Below are 21,964 nucleotides of genomic sequence, written 5' to 3'. Positions count from 1 at the left end.
AAATTAAAATCAACTCAATGCCCGACTAGTGCTCTTAACTTTAAAGATGAACAGTGCTGTTATACACAGATAAGGAAAAAAACACAAACTATAACACATATCAAAAAGCTGAAGGATGCTAGCACCTTCTGGGACTTGGGTATGACCTCGAATGTTTTTATCAAGCTTGCACTAGGCGCTAGGTTTTCTTCAACGTTGGGAGATGCAATGGTAAATCTGGGGCTTCACCATTCAAATCAGGGGACTAAAGTTATCTTCAGTTTTAATGCAAAGTTTACCAACAGTCTCAATCAATGAAACAGAGGAGCATCACCAAAAGAATATATTACAGCAACCACCTTGTTATGATGTGAGTGGCCTTTTGTTTCAATGGACTCTAGCCACGTGTTCAACACAACACTTTCAACACAAGGAAAGGGGATGTGGCCAGCAAGACGGCCAACTGACTGCGTTTTCTACAAGCTCTGCCAGTTCGTTTGTAACCCTGATTGAATCCTGTCATCTCCCTGCCATCCGACCTTGAGAACCGTGCCCGAAGCATCGAGGAGACACAGAGCAGGTGTCCTAAGTAAACAAGCATGAGCAATGCAATACATCTCACATGTACGAGCCCCATGCCGAGCTTGCACATGAATAGAGGCCACGCCTTTAGACGAGCTGTGTCTAAAGAAAGAGACGCAGTCGCCATTAAAGTGAAAGAGTGGTATGGGGCGTTGTTACCAAAAAAGCATTCGGGGTATGGTGGTTTTAGTGGCCTTAAACACCTTGAAAAGCTCTCTAAGTGGTAGCTGTGGAGAGCAGCCTTCGGGTTCAGTCCTGGAGGAATGGAAAGCAGCTTGTTTTACCAGTACTTAATCTTATGGTATAGGTTAAGTGAAAAAAAAAAGAACCACACATGTGTATTTATTACAGACACTCACTAACACATGGAGATATAAACACAATACACACAAATACTTTGTGAATAGAACACGTAAGTAGCACAAATACACAGTGGTCTCCGGAGGAGACCAACCAATATACTAAAATATTGGGATGCGAACCACGACCTAAGTCGAGAATGGACCCAGGAGACGTAGAAAAGCCGGGGACACAAGGTGTTTATCTAGGAACCTCACGGTAGTTGTGTGCAGAGTGGGAACAAAACGCATGCTTAATTTAAGTCCATAGGTAAGTCGCAGTTGCAGTTTTAAAGAAAAAGGAACCTTCCCAGCGGACCCTGAAGAAACCCTGTGGAAGATGGAAGGTTAGAGAGTCAACCCACCCGTGGATACCCCGGGAACCAGAATACCTACACCAGGGTAGCAGGGTGCATAGGTGCGAAGTGACGTCAGAAACCGCTGTAGACCACAATGGAGGACTTTAGTGAAGATGCCACTGGCGAAGGAGGCAAAAGAGTCTGGTGGAACCCAAAGGTGGATTCATTCATTTATAAACTTTATTCGATAGTTTAAAAAAAACATCATAAAAGTACACAGGTTAAAACAATCATATGACATTACACAGGGAAAATACATATCATATCGTGGTTTGGTGTCGGGACACACAACTGCCAACCAATAGAAAAAGAAATAGTAACTAAAAAACCATACTTTTTCTTGCAGCAACAGATTTCAGAATAAAGGTTGCGATAAAAAAACACAGATCCGGACTAGCAAGTGAAAATAAAAGTTTCATGGCATTTGATGTAGAAGACACAGAATATTTTTTAAATAACGGTTTCAAGTAAAAAATACGTAGGGATTTATACAGGGGACAAATTAACATAAAATGCAAGGTACTTTGTTTGGTTAATCCATCACATGGACATGCAGAGGTAGAATAATTTTTCATCTTTGGAAAGGCCACAAGATTGTGGACGATACCTAGTCTAAATCTGGATAAGACAAATTGGTGGGATTGTCTGCAGATTATTTTAAGATAAGTAGGTAGCCCTGAACCCTCATTTACATTGGAGGAATAGAAAGCATGAGTTGAGTAATGGCTTGTGTCAACTTTACGTTTATCAAATTTTGCCCTCAAAAATTCTTCTTTCACCTCCTTTTTGGATAAAGTAGTTACAATTGCGGGGTCATTACATACATCCAAATCAAAGAGTTCTTTATAAGTAGTAGTCACATACTTTATCCAGGGTATATTATGGAATTTTTCCAAATGCAGACAATCCTTGATAATACCCTTAGTAAAACTTGTTTCGTCCTTCAACCATATAGATCTCCATGCAAGGAGAGGTCTCAGTTCGATTAAGTCGGCTATATAATCCAACCTTAGTTCCTCATGAACCAGGTAGGTAGATGCCGATGGAGGTAAACAAAGTAACCGTTTCAAAAACAGGTTTTCCATAGTTTGCAGTTCTCTGCTAGGCCAGTGCCACCATACCCCTGAACCGTAGAGCGCTATTGATGTGCATCTGTGTCTATAAATATTTAGCATTGCTGGGATCCGTCGACTGCCCAGTTTATTGGCAAAACGGAAAACACCTAGGGAAGCCTTCCCCATCCTAGCTTTTATGTTAATTTGTTCGGGGGTCCATGAACCCCGATTATTAAAAGTAATGCCCAGATAACAAAAATTATCCACAACCTCAATTCGGTTTTCTTTAAAATAAAAAGGCTTGAGATGGTTTACCTTTTTGCCGCAAACCATTATGAATGTTTTAGAGTTGTTAACTTTAAGTTTCTTACCCTGTATGAAATCATAAAAACAGTTCATCAACCTCTGGAGGCCGATTGGGGTTCTGGATAGTAAAACAGTGTCGTCCGCATATAACAACACTGGAATAGGTAGACCTCCTGCTTGCGGTACATCTGCTTGGATGTGTTTTAGTTCCTGTTCCATAGAATTGATAAAAAGAGAAAAAAGCAAAGGAGCCAGAACGCACCCCTGCCTAATACCTGATTTGACCATAATCTTTTTGGTGCACTCTCCTGCTGGGCCATATCTGATCTGGGCTGAAAGATTGGAATATAACCTAGCTAAGAAGTGGATGATAGCTGAGGGTGCACCCATGTCGAGAAGGGTTGTCCACAACAGGGAATGGTTCACCAGGTCAAAGGCACTAGAGAGGTCTGCAAAACAAAGGAACAAGGAACCAGATTTAACCTTGGTATATTTCCCTATTAAAAGGTTAAGGTTAATGCACTGGTCAATTGTGCCCAGGCCCTTTCTAAAACCATATTGGGATTGTGCCAGAATGTTATTGTCAGCCGCCCACTCCTCCAGGCGTAACAGTAGAACCCGGCTCATGATTTTGAGGGAGGAATCTAAGAGGGAGATAGGGCGGTAGTTTTTAGCCTCACCTCTATCTCCCTTCTTATAAATGGGAATAATGATTGATTCACTCCAGGTTGCCGGGGTAGAGAAATCAGCGGCAGCATTAAAGACCTGGGTCAATAATGGGCTCCAGAGGGCCAGATCATGTTTGTAGAGATCTATCGGGACCCCATCGGGTCCTGGAGCTTTACCACCTTTACTGGAATTAATTGCCATGACTACTTCTCAGATGGTAATTCCCAAAGGCTGCGGTGTCAAAAAAGGATTAATACAAGTGTTATCATAAGACTCCCCATGGGGATCAAAAATTCCGGTAAAGTATCGGACCCAACTATCTTCGCTTACTAGAGCGGTGAGTACTGGGAAGTCTTCTTTCTGGAGGAATGGGGCGTTAATTGTATTCCAAAACAATTTACAGTCCCGGAGAGCTGCGGCACTATCCAAATTGTCCCAGGCTTTTTCTCGAAGTTCGTTTTTCCTGCGTTTTAATTCTATATTGTAATTGGACCTCAAAATTTTGACCACTTCCCTGTCTCTTGGGAGATTGGACAACGCCTTCTTGAGGGTTTTTAGCGCCATTGTGCAGGCTTGGTCAAACCAGCCGACATTATCCCGTCTGATATTAATCTTATTATTAGTAAAGACTTTACTAATAATAATACCAAGTTCCTCGAAATCCGCTATAATACCCACAGGGGGAACATTGATTTCCAAACAGCGAAGTATCTGTCTGGAACCGGCTACCACGGCTGTACTATGTAATTTCTCTGATTTCTCCGTACACCACTTTATCCGTGTTCCATTAGGCCTACTAGGTATAATATCATCAACGACCCTACCTGTAGGCGTGTTTCTGGGGCCCCATGTAAGGATGGACATAGTTAGAGCATTGTGGTCGCTCAAACAGTAGTCCTTGATAATTGGCACTGTACAAAGCGGCACCATAGGGGTTGAGATCACCAAGTGATCAATAACAGACTCTGTATCCCTCCCTTTAAAAGTTGGGACAATATTGCCCATCTTATCAAGAGCTGGTTGGTGGATAACTAAATCAAATTGTAACAGAAGACTGTTAAGGGAGGCCCTGTATGGGGAGTGTTGAAAGTGTGCTAAGTTCTCCCCCGAAACCCCATCAAACCCACAAACTGGGGTGTGAGAGTGCGGGCACGTTCTGATATTAAAATCACCCCCCCATATGATGTCATAAGATTTGTGAGATTTATTACAAATTTTGTTCAGGGTGGCTTCCAATTCATCCACAACTAGGGTGCTGGTAGGATCAAAGGTATTATTGTAATGATTAATCAATAAAGTGTTCCTACCCTTTTTAGCTTGCAATTCCAAAATTTGTGAATGTGAACCAACAGTGGAGCAGGATTTTACAGTTAGCGGAAAATCTACGATATTAGAACAAGCAAGCCCCCTTTTGCCCTCCCCATAACAGATTCTTGAGCATAACAATTAAAAGAAACAAAACCATCAAAATGAATGTCTGTAGTAGACCATGTTTCCTGTAAACATAAAATATCAAACCCAAGAATAAGTTCCCTCCACCCCAGAGCTGAAGCTCTCTGGCGCCACCCGGCTATATTCCAGCTTGCCATGGAATAACCTTGGTCACTAGGAGTAGGCATCATTTCTAAAGGAATTAACTTAGGGGAAGGCAATGTACTTATACACCCCCTATCAACAGTAACCCCGACTAGCGGTGAGGGATGGGCATCAATTAGTTTAGCTGGAATTAGGGGAGTCAGATCGGATAAATCAGGAGTTGTCTTGCCTCCCACTACCGGCAAAGTAATATGTTCCGCAGTATCCCCGTTATCAAACAAGTTAGCCTGTTTGAAAGGGAGGGGGGCAGTGGTATACGCTCTAGGTAGTCAGTCGACTCCTTCAAGCCCATCTAGACAGCTATATCGGTTATAATTCCAGAAGGTGTTCTGCGGAGTCTGAAATTGGTACAATCTGGGGGGTCTTGGATGATATGATCTTGACCTGCCCCTACGTTCGACCCTAGTCCAATCATTACTTCCATCGTAATACGTGGGATTATTAGGTGGAAAAAAGAAAGAAACCGGGAGAGTCTGGATGGTTGAATCTGATGACCTGTTAGAACCCGCACATATGTGGGACACAGTACGGGGATCTCTAAAGCTGACGGTGATACAGTCTCCATTAATGGATTTTGGAGTCTTACCAATCCATGGTACCCTCCTCACCATAATGACTTCATTATGCAGGTGTGCCGGTAATGGTCGGTTCCAATTGAGCCATTTAATAACTTGGTTTTTGAGGGAACTAAAAGTTTCAGTTTCACCCCTTTCTAATGGAGGTGCTCCTGCCAGGATTACCATAAACCGGTTGGCTTCCGGTGGGAGATCAGGCCGTCTAGTTCTTGGGGTTTTAGAATCCATAGATGAGGGCCCTTGGGTTTCATTGGACATAAGTCTAGGTGGGATGTGCAAACCTGGTTGGGGGCCTAAAATATGCTGTGGGGCAGCTGGGTTAACTGTATTAGAAACTTGGGGAACAGGTTGGGAACTTACGGCCATTGAGACAGGGGTTTGGGACACAGTAGTTGGATGAATAACTTGGGGAATGGGCATACTAGGAGGACAGGGACTATTAGGCTTGGTGGAGTTGGCTAGAAGAATAGCAGTCGATTTCTCTATATTTAACATTCTGAAATCCAGCCTGTCTAACTTAGCCTCCAGTGGAAAGATAATTGATTTGAGTAGGGTAGCAATTTTATCCATAGAGATATCATTACTGGGGGGACACCCTTCATGGTTAGTTTTCAACAATATAGATTCTCCATCTAATTTAGCTGTTTTAGAGGCCTTCCCAGTGTTTTTACCCTTTCTGTTATATTGTCTTTTCCGTTTCCTAATAGCACCTTCTTTCTCCCCCTGAGTGGTAAGGCGGGTAGTGCTTTCATCAATTACAGAGGAAAGGGAAACATTATCACAAACAGATACAAGGCTAGAATCAGCTACAATAATAGAGGTATTTGGTATAGCAACAGAATCTACTCTTAGCGGGGGGACTGACTCAGAAGGTAAGAGTAGGGCATCCTCCGCAGGCGAACAGTCAGTTAGTCTTTCTGGTGTTTTAGCGTTAGCTAGGGAGCCCATACTAGAACGTTTAAGAGTCATTAGTTCTTTGGATAGCCGTTTCTCCAGGGTGACAATTTCTTTATCAATAATGTTGTTAGCCCTAGTAAGAAACTTCTCCATACCTCCCGCAGCAGAATGAGGTCCTCCGGCCAACAGGGATTTACTCCTGGTTTCCCGTCCGACCATAGTCCAAACGATGTTAGACGACAGGAGGACTTAAGGGGGTAGCCCGGTCCGGTCACTGCCGTTCACGAACGGGCACAAACGGGCCCGCTCTTGGCCCGGTCTTCTCCCGTGCGCGTCCACGCGCGTCCCGCGGGCCGGGAGTAGTCGTCCAGTGATAAATGCTTCCTAGTAACGCCACGCCCTAGAAGGGCCACGCAGAGCCGAAGTCCAGCCCCTAATTTCAAGGGCAGGGAGGAAGCGGCGGGAAGAGGACCAGCTGTGGCAGATTAGCGCACTGCCCGCTGGTCCTCGCAGTCCCGCAGCAAGCCTTCAGATGAATACTGGCCTCACTCCCTGGCCGACAGGATCCTCGCAGAAGGGCAGACTGTGTCACTCGAGCGGCACCCGCGGAGCGGGGGCCGCGAGGCGTGGGTCCGGCACAGGAGTCTGCAGCAACAAGGTAGGGACGCCCGCAAATCGGTCCTCAGTCCCAGAAGGGCCACGCAGAGCCGAAGTCCAGCCCCTAATTTCAAGGGCAGGGAGGAAGCGGCGGGAAGAGGACCAGCTGTGGCAGATTAGCGCACTGCCCGCTGGTCCTCGCAGTCCCGCAGCAAGCCTTCAGATGAATACAGGCCTCACTCCCTGGCCGACAGGATCCTCGCAGAAGGGCAGACTGTGTCACTCGAGCGGCTCCCGCGGAGCGGGGGCCGCGAGGCGTGGGTCCGGCACAGGAGTCTGCAGCAACAAGGTAGGGACGCCCGCAAATCGGTCCTCAGTCCCAGAAGGTGGATTCAAGATGAGAGATACCTGCAAACAGAGGGGAGAGAGTCTATGCCACTCAGGAGTGACCAGGAGGCACGGAAGACGAATGCCCACCGATGTCGGAGATGCTGGAGTGTTGACGGTGTCCTTGAAGTTGCAGCTGTGTGGACCAGGCGACACTGTGGAAGACGAGGAGTCGTTCACGAGCTGTCCCACGTCGGATGTCAAGAGCCAAGGGGTCAGAGTCCGGCAGGGGTACCAACAAGCCTTGGCAACAGCAACCAAAGTAGTCATAGAAAAATGTGCAGTGTCTGGACCAGCAAGGTCCAAGTGACTCACCACGAGCAGGTAAGTCAGACTAGGCCCGAACAAGCAGGGGAGCCCACTGGAGCCAAAGAAGACCCTCGAGAGGACCCACAGGCCGGAGGCACAGGAGTAACAAGATGACCTCAAGAAGCTCACCAAAGGATGAAGGCCGATGGTGCAAAGGATGCGGAGCAGGCAAAGATCTTGGTTGCAGGAGATGCTTGAGGCAGGAGCTTCTTGGAGCCCAAAGATCTCTGGAGGAGAGAGTCAACAAGCCTTATCAACTGCAAGTCAACACGGTGCACAGGGGTTTTGTTCCAGCGGTTCCGACTTGGGATACTGGCCTCAAAATCAGTGAGAAGACAGTGCAGGCCTCAAGGGAGTTGCAGAACTACTACCTGTGATGCTAAGACTTTCGGAGTCCGTTGGAGCCCAGGATCAGCAGACCGGTCAGCTTTGTTGCATGCCTGCAGATGCACTGGAGTGACTCTGTCACTCCAAGGGAGATTCCTTTGGGTATCTTGGATGTCCACAGGCTTTCTGAAGAACCTGTATGGAGCAGAGGCACAGACGTAGCAGCAGACCTGCATCAGGACGAGACCAGTAGCAGCAGGAGTCTTCCCAGTTGCAGTCTCAGGTTCCCAAAGTGAAGTCCAAAGTGCCCAGACGGTTGAAGCGGTTTCAGATCAGAATCTTGTCCCAGGACGTATCTAGGGACCCACCCACAAGTAAGCCTTTAAGTACCCTAAAGAAAGGGTTGAGACGATTCAGGGGTAGCTTTCAGAGGAGGTGCTGGACAGTGGGGAGGATACTCCCATGTCCTTTGTCCTGTTTCATGCCAGAGCGGGACCCAACAGCTCGCTGAACTAGTTTCAACTGGAGTATGCAAGGAGAGCACCAAATATGACCTTAGAAGCAGTCAAGTGGCACTGGCAAGCGCCCCCTCCCTGTCCCAAAACACTAAATCCTGTCTGTGAGGTGGTCACACCTCCCTTTGACAGGAAACCTATTGTCCTGCAATCCCCTACTCAAACTTGGCTTAGCAGCAGGAGGGCAGAATCGTGTCTCTGGTCAGCAGCAGTAGTTTGCATTCCGGGTCTAGAAGACTGGTGCAGGAAGCACTGAGGGCCTCCCGGAGGAGCTTTATAGTGCATGGAAGCATACCTCCAACACCGTTTTCTAAGTATGATTCCAACATGTTTGATACCAAACACGGCTGAGTTTGTTACAGCCAGTTTAGAGATAGCCATTGTGTAATGATGCATGGCCACTCTATGTATCGTAATGGCTAATGGACTTACAACCCGGGAGAATGGACTCCGAAGGTTGTAGGGGTGTCTTGCTCATGCAGGGGCACCCTCACACTTATACCTGAGCACCATGCCTTCAGGATTAAAAGGCCTGCCTTAGGGGTAACTTATAGGTTTTAAGTGTAGTGACCTCAGATATAGGGAAACATATCTGTCGTAAGTGATGCTAACACCAGCTTACACATGCTGCAATGGTAGGCCTGTAGTCACAATTTGAGTGGCCTCTCATGGGTGAGATAATACATTTGTAGCCCATGGGGTACCCCAGGTGTACCTATGCCCTGGGTACCTTGGTACCATGTACGAGGGACTTACAAGGTTACATCAGTAGCCAATCTGGGGTGTACCTAGGTACTCACCATGTCCAATTTAGGGAAGAAGCACAGAGACTGGGGTCCTGATTAGCAGGATCTCAGTCAGACTAGTCAGTAAAACAATATGACACGAGAAAAAAGTGAGGTGATCATGAAAACAGATCCTACTTTCCACACATACCTACTGGCCTGGAGTGGTGCTTGGTTCCAGACTGAACTTCGAGCCGTGCAGCAGCGAGTTGGTGCTGCCATTTGAGGATGAGGAGGTGAGTGGGGGATTGTGAGGCCCCTAGGAGCAAAATCTTGGTACACCCATGGCAAACGACCTCCTGGTGATTCCTCTGCAGAAACATGGTCAATGGAATCCAACAAAAAAACTCTAAAAACCAGAGGCAGGGAGCTGGTGGCACCACCGACGATAACCCTACCTGCACGACGGCAGGCTCGCCGGTGCTCTGAGGCAGCAATCCTCACAGTGCTCCGTCCCTGAGGCAGTGACCCACATCGGGGGATCTTTGTTGTGCTACAATCTCCCCCTTACCTCACCCCTCTTCTTCTTCCCTTTCTTGCTCAGCATCCACATTGCCCAAAACATAGCCAAGGATAAAGATCCCAAACCCCTTCCAAACACGGGAAAATTGACCGCTTTACAATGGTATTGGCCTAACAGGGGGGCCTGAGGACTGTGCACCCAGTATGCCGGACAACACATGCTGACAATCCTATCTTCAATGGTGGCCCTGGAAGGGAGATTTGGGGAAGTGTGCTCTGAAGTCGCCCTGCTCAGAAAAGTGATAGAGTTCAGCACCACAATAAAGGAAATGGTCTGGAGAGTGGATGATGCGGAAAAACGTGTGAGGAGAAACAATTTGAGCTTTTTGGGCTTTCCGGAGGGAGGTCAAAGTATCTAAGATGGTGCCTTTCTGAATGGATAGCTGAGAGCTCCACTCCTCCTAGAACAACTGTCATCCTGCTTTGTCATAGAGAGAGCCCACAGAGCGCTGAGCGCAAAACCTCCTCCAGGGACACCTCGACGGCCGGTGATCGCCCACTTTCTGAATTTTCAAGATAGACACATGATACTGAGGGAAGTGCGCTGTATGGGAGAAATCCGCCACAAACGTTCCAAAATGATGGTGTCACCAGACTTTTCCCATGAGGTTCAGAGGCAGAGGGGCACCTGTGACCCTGTCAAAAAGAAGCTGTGGGCTCTCTAACTACAATATGTGTTATTATTCCCGGCAAAGCTCAAGGTCCTCTGCGATGTTAGGGCACTCCTCTTTCAGTCACCTGAAGAGGCCTGGGCCTGGCTGAAGGAGTGCACGTGCTGGAGGGTGAAAAGAGGGGGACACGTGAGCCACCGCGCCACCAAAGACTGGAGGGGAGATGACAAAATGGCGCCATGGGCACAAGACACAGCAGGACACCTCTGTCAACTCAAGGACAAAGATCAGTACTCTCATCAGACAATGAGGGTTAAATGAATTGGATACCGAAAAAGACTAAGCACAAACAGGACACAGAGGGGCGTTACATCTGACTTGTCAGAGAGGAATGAGTCATCAGATTGATGGAGGCCACTGACTGATGGTGGAAATTGCAAATATGGAAAAAGACTCTATGGGAAAGAAATCCCCGGAACCAGGCATGAATATGGTACAAAATGGCCAGGGCAGTTGAACTGAGATGTCGAGCCATGGCAGAGCTGTGGGAAATTACCTGATTTTCACCCCCCCCCCATCAAGAGACTCTCAGTATTAACTTTGGGAGTATGTTCTTCATTTTCTTTAGGTATCAGTTTGGTTTACTAGAAGTTATTTGCAGTTCCTGAGCTACGGCGGGTGGTGGGCTACAGACCTCTCACATTCTCTTCATGCAAGGCTTGCATGAAGAGAATGTGGTTCAGGCAAATGAGGAAATACTGGGGGGGTAGTTTAGGTTGGAGGGGAGAAATGTTAAGTTTTGCAATTCTTATTATTGTTCGCCTTGTTGACAGTGGAAGGACACAAGGACAAATTCCACTTATTAGGCACATAGACCACATTAGGACCACACTTGAGATGACCCAATCCGGACAGCTAGAGGATTTGCCCCTCACGGTATTGACTTGGAACGTCAATAGCCTTTGTAATAAAGGGGGCGTGGCTTAACACGCAATGGAGAAAGACGTGCCTGGGTAGAGCTCCTGCCTGAGCTCCCCTACCCCGGGTCATTTCTCCGATTACAAACATCCTCTTCGGCCCGAAACTGCTGGCGGACCTACCCGCAACCCTTGCCCACACACAGGCCGATTCTCGCGACGATCGGTCGCGGAGCCCCGCACCGGGGCCTGCGGCGACATTGAGGCCGGCCTGACTGCGGCGCTGCTGGGGGACACGACCACGCGATGCCGAGGCTTATGGTGGGCTGCCAGGCCTCGCACCGTGGCCTACACGAGATACCTCTGGGACTGGCGGAGATCGGCGGTGGCGACTGGATCGCCCCCAGAGGAGCCTGAATCGGCCCTACCTGCTGCCCTGGCTGACGTGACTGTGTCCCTGGCCCTGGAGAGCGCCGGTGGGAGCGACGACGGGCCGGAGGCGGCCGAGATCCAGTGTCGATCGGGAGCGACGGGAGCGGGCCTGGAGAGACACGAAGGCGAGAGGGCGAGCACCTAACCCACAGAGACACTACCCAAGCCGGGACACAGGAGCGGTGCAGCGATGCCAGGGAGCGAACGGTGCCTTCTTCCTTCCCCCCTCCCCCACTGCACGCTGTCTCCCGCTGACATCGCCAGCCGGAGACCTGAGCCGGGAGGCGTGGCCTGCCCATGGAGACGCTGGAACCTGGGGGACCCCGCGATGGCACAGTGAGTTGTTGGGCCCAGAGACATCCCCCCCCCCATAGAGGGAGCTACGCACCGGGGGCCGCGGACCAAGGCCTGCGGGACCTAGACGACCACAGAGACACTGTGGCCGTCCACACCTCCACACGCCTGCAACAGCGCTACCCCGGGAGAAGCCTTGGCAGTGACGACAGCCCCAGCGGGACCTGGAATACCATCGGGGATGGTTTGGGACCCCCTGCCCCCTAAGTAGGACTAACGCCACAGCCTGCTGCATCTTGCGGGCCACTGCATCGCCTGGCCTGCGCACCTGATTGCCACATACGTCGCGGGGCTACCTCGTGGGAACTGAGGGTGTCGGAGGGACCACGGGGGCTAGCGGAGCGCGCCCACCTCATACCCGAGTGGCACTACCCTTTTACTGACTGGCACGGCTGGCGCTGCGGCGGACAGACACCAATCGCATGCCGCCCAGGAGTGCGCCAAGGTGGCATCCGGATATTTGAATGAGGGACCCCCCCCCCGGAGGGGGCCTGAGACTTACTGGAGCAAATCCTACCCTTGCATCACACCAAAACTCACAGTAGGGACTGCTCTGACACACGCCGCAGGTGGGAAGACCTCCCTCCGACGCGGGGCGATACCTTGCGACCCCCTGAAGGTGAAGGCTGAGAGCAGAGGAAACGCCACGAACGGTGGGACCAACCTCACGGGGGACGGAGGCGGAGTACCCCAGGCCGGAGCCGCAGTACTGGGAGAACGGTACCGCGGGTGCCACATGGCGCACTGACATTTCGTACCGCCTGACACACCACAGACGTGATCCTACAGTTCGCCTGCTCCCCTGTGCTTTCTCGGAAAGACACAGACCTTGATACTGTAATTACCTGCACACACCACCTGCCCCATGTCCGGAGGGGTGATGACACGTACCGGAACGGGGAGTGCATCGGTGAAAGGGAAGGCGGCGAAAGCGACATCCAAGATGGATGCTGACCACGTGGCGTCGAAATTAGACTCTGTCCTGGCAGCCATGGAAAGGATGGAGGAATCCCTTCAACAGACACGCACCTCCCTGGAAACCAGGATTGACAGCGTGGCAATAGACCTAACCCACCTCAGAGCTGACCACAAAAAGCTGCAAGATCGCACCACAACTCTGGAGAGCACGATGGCAACACTAGAACCAAAAGTGACCCAGTCGGACAAACACATACAAGACCTCCTTAACCGGGTAGAATTCTTGGAGGACCGCGCTGAGGACGCAGAAGGGCGGGCACGGAGGAAAAATATCCGCCTGGTGGGCATTCCGGAAAAATGCGAAGGGATGGACCCCACGCAGAGAGTGGAAGACTGGCTAAGAGACCTACTGCCAGTCAACACGCTGTCGCCCCACTTCGTGGTGGAGCGTGCCCACCGAGTGCCCACGAAACCCCTCTCCGCTGGCTCCAACCCCAGGCCTTTCATCCTACGGGTCCTAAACTACAGAGACCGCAATGCGATCTTGCGGGAAGCCAGGAAGCTGGGCGAGATCCGGATTGACAATGCCACAGTGATGTTCTTTCCAGACTACACTGTGCAAGTGCAAAGACAAAGGCACTCCTTCCTGGCAGTGAAAAGACGACTGCGACAAGCCGGTCTTAAATACTCATTGCTCTTCCCCGCCAAGCTATGGGTAGTGGCTAAAGATAGGACACACTTCTTCATGAACCCTGACGAGGCTTGATGAGAACATGCCTGACATACCTAGGCGGGCACAGGGGACTACTACCACGGAACTTGTGCGCGGACCACGGAGACACCGCCGACGCAGAGCTCCCACACCTCCCCACGCTCGGGAGTCGCCAGATCACTCTCCATCCACAAATGTGATGCTACAGGAACAACAAGATGCTCTCCGCAGAGTAGCAGAAATCAGCAGTTCTCCGGCTCAGTCCCCTGCCCCGAACACCAGCCCGGCACCCCTCCTGAGCGATGATGAGGCGATCTATGGCTTACCGGATTCCCAACACACTGAAGATCTTCCGGACATCACACCGCAAACTGCCGACCTATTTGGCTGAACTGGGCCAAGCAGATTCCTGCCTCTACAGCACGAAGCGGACACAGCCACGCTGGTGCCCCACAGACCCACCTCACTGTGAGCGAACTGCACAGCTGCGTGCTACTGGGCTCTGCCCACCTTGGGACACTGGGCTCCAGCCAGGTACTGTGAGTAATATTTCTGATTTACACGCATGGCTCTGACACTCATTTTGGCGCCCAGAACATTTAGACTATGGCCAGATGACTGGTGGAGATCTTTGCCTTAACCTTCCAAAGATGGGGTCCCTCCGAGAGCCCCGCGCCCCCACGCTTTGCCACTTGGAGACAATGACCACACAGCTCTGGGCGGGAGAACCTAGGGCCTGCCCGACAGCAACGGCCCTACTATCTAACCCGGGAGGGATACTGCTCTCTCTATGGACTACATTGTTATTTCCATTGCTGTAACATAAGTCAATAACACCCCCCAGAACTGTATAGTTTACAAGCTCATTTGAGTGTTTGGACGGCGACCTGTTGTGCAGCCGACCTTTTGGCATTACTTGCCTAGTTGCCTTGTTGGGCTCTATATGTTCCTTTTCTCCCTCACCCTTTTGCAACACTGGGGATCATTGCACCTTATGTCGGAATCTAGAAGGGATCTGGCGACGGAGGTGAGACTGTGGGTTTGGCGGGGAACCGCACTCAGGGACCTGAGCGGGGCTGCAGATGGCGAGCCTTTCAGGAAAGTAGGATATGGCTGAAATACGAATATGCACCTGGAATGTCAGGGGAATGCACACACCAGCTAGACGATACCAGATCTATTCTTACCTAAAACGACATAAGATACACATAGCACTGCTCCAAGATTCGCACTTGAACAAAACGGAGGTGCGCGCGCTTCATCGCAGATGGCATGGACAGCTCTATGCCACAGACTACTCCTCATATGCTTGCGGCGCACTGATATGGGTTCGCCCTGGGACCCCCTGGGCAGTCACAGAGACCAAGATAGATCCGGAGGGCAGGTATGTGGTTGTCCAAGGCAGGCTGGATGAACAGCAGGTGGTACTAGTATCCTTATATTCCCCGAACATTGATCAGGGCAGCTTTCTAACTCACCTCTCCACGTTGATGGCGACATGGCACACAATTCCGTGGATACTAGGGGGCGACTACAACTGCGCACTAGACATATCGCTAGACCGCTCCTACCCGCCCCCAGCCGGAGCACCTACACGCGGTGCCACGAAGGCACTACTCAGCTGGGCCGCGCAGTGGAACCACCATGATGTCGGGCGGTCACATAACCCTGGGACACGGGTATACTCTTACTATTCAGGTGCACACGACTTACATGTACGGCTCGACAGATTCATGGCACATACAGAGCTCCTTCCCCTTGTAACAGACACGCGCTATATGGGGCGCACGCACTCGGACCATAACCCACACTTCTTGTCCATAGCTTGGGAACGCCCCCGCCCCCCTATTCCCACTTGGCGACTCCAGCCAGCGCTGCTATTGGACGCGGCCTTCCGCGACTCCCTCATCACACGAACTGCCCAATACTTTGCGGATAATTCAGACACAGCATCCTTTCCCCAGGTGGAGTGGGACGCCTTTAAGGTGGTGATCCGGGGTCACTGTTTGAGGACCCAGGGCCACATGCGGCACCAATTAGAGGGCGAGCTGACGAAGCTGGAATCTGGCCTGCTTGACAGGGAAAAGGAGGCAGCCGAAGGCACTGCTGACATGTTGACAGAGGCACAGGCGGAAAACACGTGCCTTCTGGAGCGACTCCGCAACATCAACTACGCTGCACACTCGGCAAGGACACACCACCTGAGCGATAGACCTGGCAAGCTGCTAGCCTGGTTGGTCTCACAAGAGAATCGCTCAACCCTAGTGGCAGCAATACAGACGGAAGGGGGAGACCTGCTGTACTCACAGCGCCTTATACATGAAGCGTTCACAACCCACTATGCTGCCCGATACCGCTCCCGGCTGCGTAACCCTCCCCCTGACATACCTGAGTACCTCTCCCCTCTCCAGATGCCACAACTGACTATTGCACAGCAGGACGAACTCGGAGCCACGCTCACACCTGACGAGATCCGAGAAGCCATCTTTAACTTATCCAATGGCAAATCTCCGGGCCCAGATGGACTACCGGCCGAATTTTACAAGGGCCGGATCGGATGTCCTCATACCGGAACTGCTGAAAATGTACGCTGCCGCTGCGGAGGATTCCGCGCTTCCCCCTACGCTCAATGAGGCCAACCTGATCTCAATCCTTAAGCCTGACAGGGACGCCACACGGGTGGGCTCTTACCGCCCCCTGGCATTGCTAAACACGGACTATAAAATACTAGCCTCCGTACTGGCCCGCAGACTGGCCCCCTTTGTCCCCCTCCTGGTACACCAGGACCAAAATGGCTTTGTTCCGGCACGCCACACCTCCCACAACATCCGCCGCCTCTTTCGAGTACAGGAATATGCTACTCGTCAGTGGCCCCGGGCGGGATGCCTGATATTGGATCTTGAGAAGGCGTTCGATTCGGTCGAATGGCCATACCTGAAGGCGGTCATGGACAAATACCACCTGGGCGGCGGATATACACTCATGGTCGATTTACTGTATGATAAACCCACTGTCCGGGTCCGTACTGGCCCACTGCTTTCTGACACCATCCGTGTGTGGAGAGGCACTAGACAGGGCTGCCTCCTGTCGCCCTTACTGTTCTCTCTAGCTATGGAACCTCTAGCTACCATCCTCAGAGCCGAGGGTCACGAATAGGCATCCCGATGGCAGACGGACTCCACGTGGTGTCGCTGTATGCAGACGACTTGTTGCTGTATATAAGAGACCTGACTGACATCCCTGCCTCACTAACAGCCATTTTCCGGTCTTTTGAGGAAATGTCGGGACTACGGGTTAACTGGTCCAAATCGGGGGCCTACTCCTTTGGCCCGGATACCCCTGAGTGCAACATCTACCTGGGCGGAGAGAGACTACACTGGTACCCCGACACATTTCGCTACCTGGGGATACGCATATATCGGAATCCAGCAGACATCTTGGAGGGGAACCTATTGCGGACGATAACCGCAATTCGGGCCCAGGTTGGCTTCTGGAAAACCCTACCCCTAAACGTGCCTAGCCGTATAGCATTGGTTAAAATGATAATACTACCTAGACTGCTATATTATTTTGCCAACATACCCACGTACGTACCCACTAAACTATTCCGAGAACTGGAGGCTCTACTCCGCAGCCACATTTGGAACGCGGGTCGGCCCCGCGTGGCGCTGAATAAATTGTATGGCCCGACGGACTCGTGAGGCCTGGCAGTTGCTAATATGGAACTGTACTACCTGGCAGCGCAAATGCAATGGGTGACGGGGTGGCTCAGTGATAGTCACCTGGAGGACACTGCTTCGGATGTGGCTGTCTGGAACCGGACACATGTCGGCGCATTGTTTCATCCGCTGGCTCGGGCCCCCTGCCCCACTCAGCTACACCTAGCAGTCGCACGCAAGTGCTATCTACGGTGCCTGCGAATCACCAGGGCAACGAAGCCATATGCCCCAATTATTCCTCTGCTGGGCACCCCCAGGCCGACGGGTGTGTTGACGGAGGCTCACTTGGCTAGCTGGACGTGGGCGGGAGTGGATACACTAGGTGATCTCTATGCAGATCTTTCGCAGATCTTGCTACTAGCACGGACCTTCCGGCCGGACAGTTTTTGCTGCACGCATCTCTCCTGCGCACACTGACCGCTTCCTGGGGCGACATGTCTGCGGAGCCGCCGATGCATTGCTTCATGCAATACCTACATGTCATGGGAAATGGCTCACACATTATACACTGGCTAGCGCAAGCTCTATTGACTCACACACAACCTTCCACGTTGCCGCTGCGGGCAAAGTGGGCGACCGACAGAGGGAGGGACTGGACAGATAAGGAATGGGCCGTGGTCTTAGCCGGGCCGACAAACATCCCGCGCAACCCCCGCTTCAAACTCATCCAATTTTACATTTTGCACCGAGCCTACCTCACGCCTGACAAAATAAACAGATACTTCACAACAACCGACGCCGCATGCCAACGCTGCTCACTAACCGGGGCAGACCTCTTACATATGCTCTGGCATTGCCCTGATATACGAACATACTGGGATACGGTCACGACATTACTCACACAAAGCACTGACGAACAAATACCCATCACGTGGGAGGCCTGCATCCTGGGATTGTACAAACGCACGAAGCTTAATAGAGTGCAGGCGCGCTTCTGGGACATGGGACTCATTACGGCCAAGAGCTTGCTCACCAAACACTGGAAGGCCGCCACCCCCCCCCCACACATGTTAAGCACTGGCAAACCTCTTTCACAAACTGGGCACGGGCGGAGGGCACGGTGCTTCTCCGAGAGGAAACGGCGGGCCTCAGACAATTCCCCATTGCTCAACTCTGGAATGATCACCTTAGAACCTTCCAGCAGGCCTCCCAAGAACTAGGGATAACCTGAGATAACGTACCCCAGGGACGCCACAGCGACAACCAGCACCGCGGACAGCTGTTGCTCCTGACCACTTTCTCTACTCGCCTCCGCTGGGCCGGCGACACGCTTTGGATAGTGCGGACACCATGTCCGCACGCCACATAACACGGATCTGAACTGCAATATACTAAAATCCCTGCCCCACTCGACACCTGCTTGCAAACGCGTTGACCACAACTAGCGACGACAGAGCACTCCCTCCACACTAGGGTGCAACCTACGCCAGAAAGGCCACGCCCACGCCTCTCAGAACGATAAGCCTAGGACTGGCAGTACCCCGCGGCCACCGCCCACAGACTCCCACATGATGGACCCATTCACCCCACATATATCAAGAGACACCCTGCCTCACCCCGCCTCCGCAGCGCTGACCCACCACATGGAATTGCAATGACCCTCTACCCCCAGCCCTCTTCACTTCCATTACCCCCCAGTTACTTCCCGCCAATATATAGGCTTAGGGAATGGTTTACTTACTGGTCATGTTACTCGACCAGGCCCCCTTTATTGTTACTGAAGAGGACACAGCACATGCCGTGTCATGGACACAAGATGATATTTGTCGGTACACACGCCACCTTTTCGTGGCAAAGACATAACATTACCCACAACATGCACAAGGTTCAGGCCCAACACAGGGCCCAAGCTAATAAGCTAAGGAGGGTAAGCCTCACGCGCCGACCCCCGACCTAACACTGCACCTCCCCGCTAGCAATACTGGGGGGTTCCACACGTATCCAACCTGCGGCATAGCCAGACCTCAACCGCAAAGGCCGCAGACCAACTTCACCAACAATATACGTCTGCTCCTATACCACAGTGAGCTATACTGATATACACCACTTTCACACTGCATTGACGTAGTAAGCATAAAGCTAATGATATGTTTATTGCTGATACTCCAGATGTTAACTACTTCATGCAGCTTTTGCATCTCTACAGGAACTTGGACAATGGCTACAATGATGTCGATGCTAAATTGGAACTGCAATGTTTTTCTTTTTTCCTTTTATTTAACAACAACAAAAAAAGCAAAACCATAGGCCTGTTACTTACCATGCTATGTATAAGAAGATGTGTATATGTTTCCCTGAGCTCCGCCGCCGGACCCCCGGGTTACCGGCTGAATGGCTGTGTCATCTAGATGATTTCTCACTTGTTTACCTTTTTCCGAGGCCAGCCCCTGTGGGCTGTCATGGCTGTATACAATATGATGGCGAATATGTGTACAATAAAGGTCTTTAAAAACCAAAAAAAACATATATATAGCCTTTGTAATAAAATCAAACTGGGCCTGGTCATACAATATATGAAACGGTTTCAGCGTGATGTACTTTTCCTTCAAGAGACACATATGCAGGGTGCAGGGAACAGGCTTTTGATTCCTGTGTAGGGGAGAATACACCACACTGACACGCAGGATTTACCAGGGGTGGCAATATTGGTGAGGTAAAGTCACCCTTTTGAGAATTCAAAACCTGGATAGATCCCAATGGTAGATATGTGGGGGTGGAAGGTTACCAGGGACAGACCGAAAAGACCCTAATGAACATATATGCCCCACCCCGGCTGCAGGCACCAACCTTGGCTAAAATAATAGACATTCCTTTGGAATCTACTTCTACCCTACATATGGTGGTGGGGGGCACTTTAATGAGATCATGACAACAAAGCTCAACCGTTCTGGAACCCAGACAACGTCCTTCCAGGCTTTGGCAATAGCACAGCTTGCGGACATACTGGGCCTACGTGACTTGTGGCACACTCTACACTCTTCTGGCAGAACTTACTCTCATTTTTCGGGAGTCCACAAGGTCTATTTGAGACTAGATTATGTCTTCGTGCCGGGGGGAGAAGTAGAGGGTTGACACATGCCAACTAATTGGCAAGAGGTCTTTCAGACCACTAGCCCCTCTTAGTCTGTATGGGAAAACTCAGGGGCTGGAGGACCACTGGGTGGAAGTTAAATGCTTGGAACCTAAAGAACCGGGAAGTGGTGAGGTGTCTAAGGGTGGATACCGAATTGTAATTTACTGAGAATGAAAACTCACTGGCTTCTAAGATTGTACTGTGGGAGGCATTTAAGACCCTAATCACACAGAACAAGCATTTACAATGCAATGGTCTCGGCATCATTAAAGGTAGAGCTATTAGCATTGCTCATGACATTTTTTTTTTTTCTTTAAATCATAAATAAATGGCATTGTCATTTGCATTGTCAATACACACCACTCTGCACTCAACAGCACACACCACTCTGCACTCAACAGCACACACCACTCTGCACTCAACAGCACACACCACTCTGCACTCAACAGCACACACCACTCACCACTCTGCACTCAACACTCTGCACTCAACAGCACACACCACTCACCACTCTGCACTCAACACTCTGCACTCAACAGCACACACCACTCACCACTCTGCACTCAACACTCTGCACTCAACAGCACACACCACTCACCACTCTGCACTCAACACTCTGCACTCAACAGCACACACCACTCTGCACTCACCACTCACTACTCTGCACTCACTACTCTGCACTCACTACTCTGCACTCACTACTCTGCACTCACTACTCACTACTCACCTCTCACTACTCTGCACTCACTACTCACTACTCTGCACTCACTACTCACTACTCTGCACTCACTACTCTAAACTCACTACTCACTACTCTGCACTCACTACTCTGCACTCACTACTCACTACTCTGCACTCACTACTCACTACTCTGCACTCACTACTCTGCATTCACTACTCACTACTCTGCTCTCACTACTCTGCACTCACTACTCACTACTCTGCACTCACTACTCACTACTCTGCACTCACTACTCTACACTCACTACTCTGCACTCACTACTCACTACTCTGCACTCACTACTCTGCACTCACTACTCACTACTCTGCACTCACTACTCTGCACTCACTACTCACTACTCTACACTCACTACTCTGCACTCACTACTCTCCACTCACTACTCTGCACTCACTACTCTGCACTCACTACTCTGCACTCACTACTCACTACTCTGCACTCACTACTCTGCACTCACTACTCATTACTCACTACTCATTACTCACTACTCTGCACTCACTACTCACTACTCTGCACTCACTACTCTGCACTCACTACTCACTACTCTGCACTCACTACTCTGCACTCACTACTCACTACTCTGCACTCACTACTCACTACTCTGCACTCACTACTCACTACGCTGCACTCACTACTCTGCACTCACTACTCACTACTCTGCACTCACTACTCTGCACTCACTACTCACTAC

Source organism: Lissotriton helveticus, chromosome 9, assembly GCF_964261635.1.
Source record: "Lissotriton helveticus chromosome 9, aLisHel1.1, whole genome shotgun sequence".
NCBI classification, from domain to species: Eukaryota; Metazoa; Chordata; class Amphibia; order Caudata; family Salamandridae; genus Lissotriton; species Lissotriton helveticus.
This window is presented reverse-complemented; position numbering follows the sequence as displayed.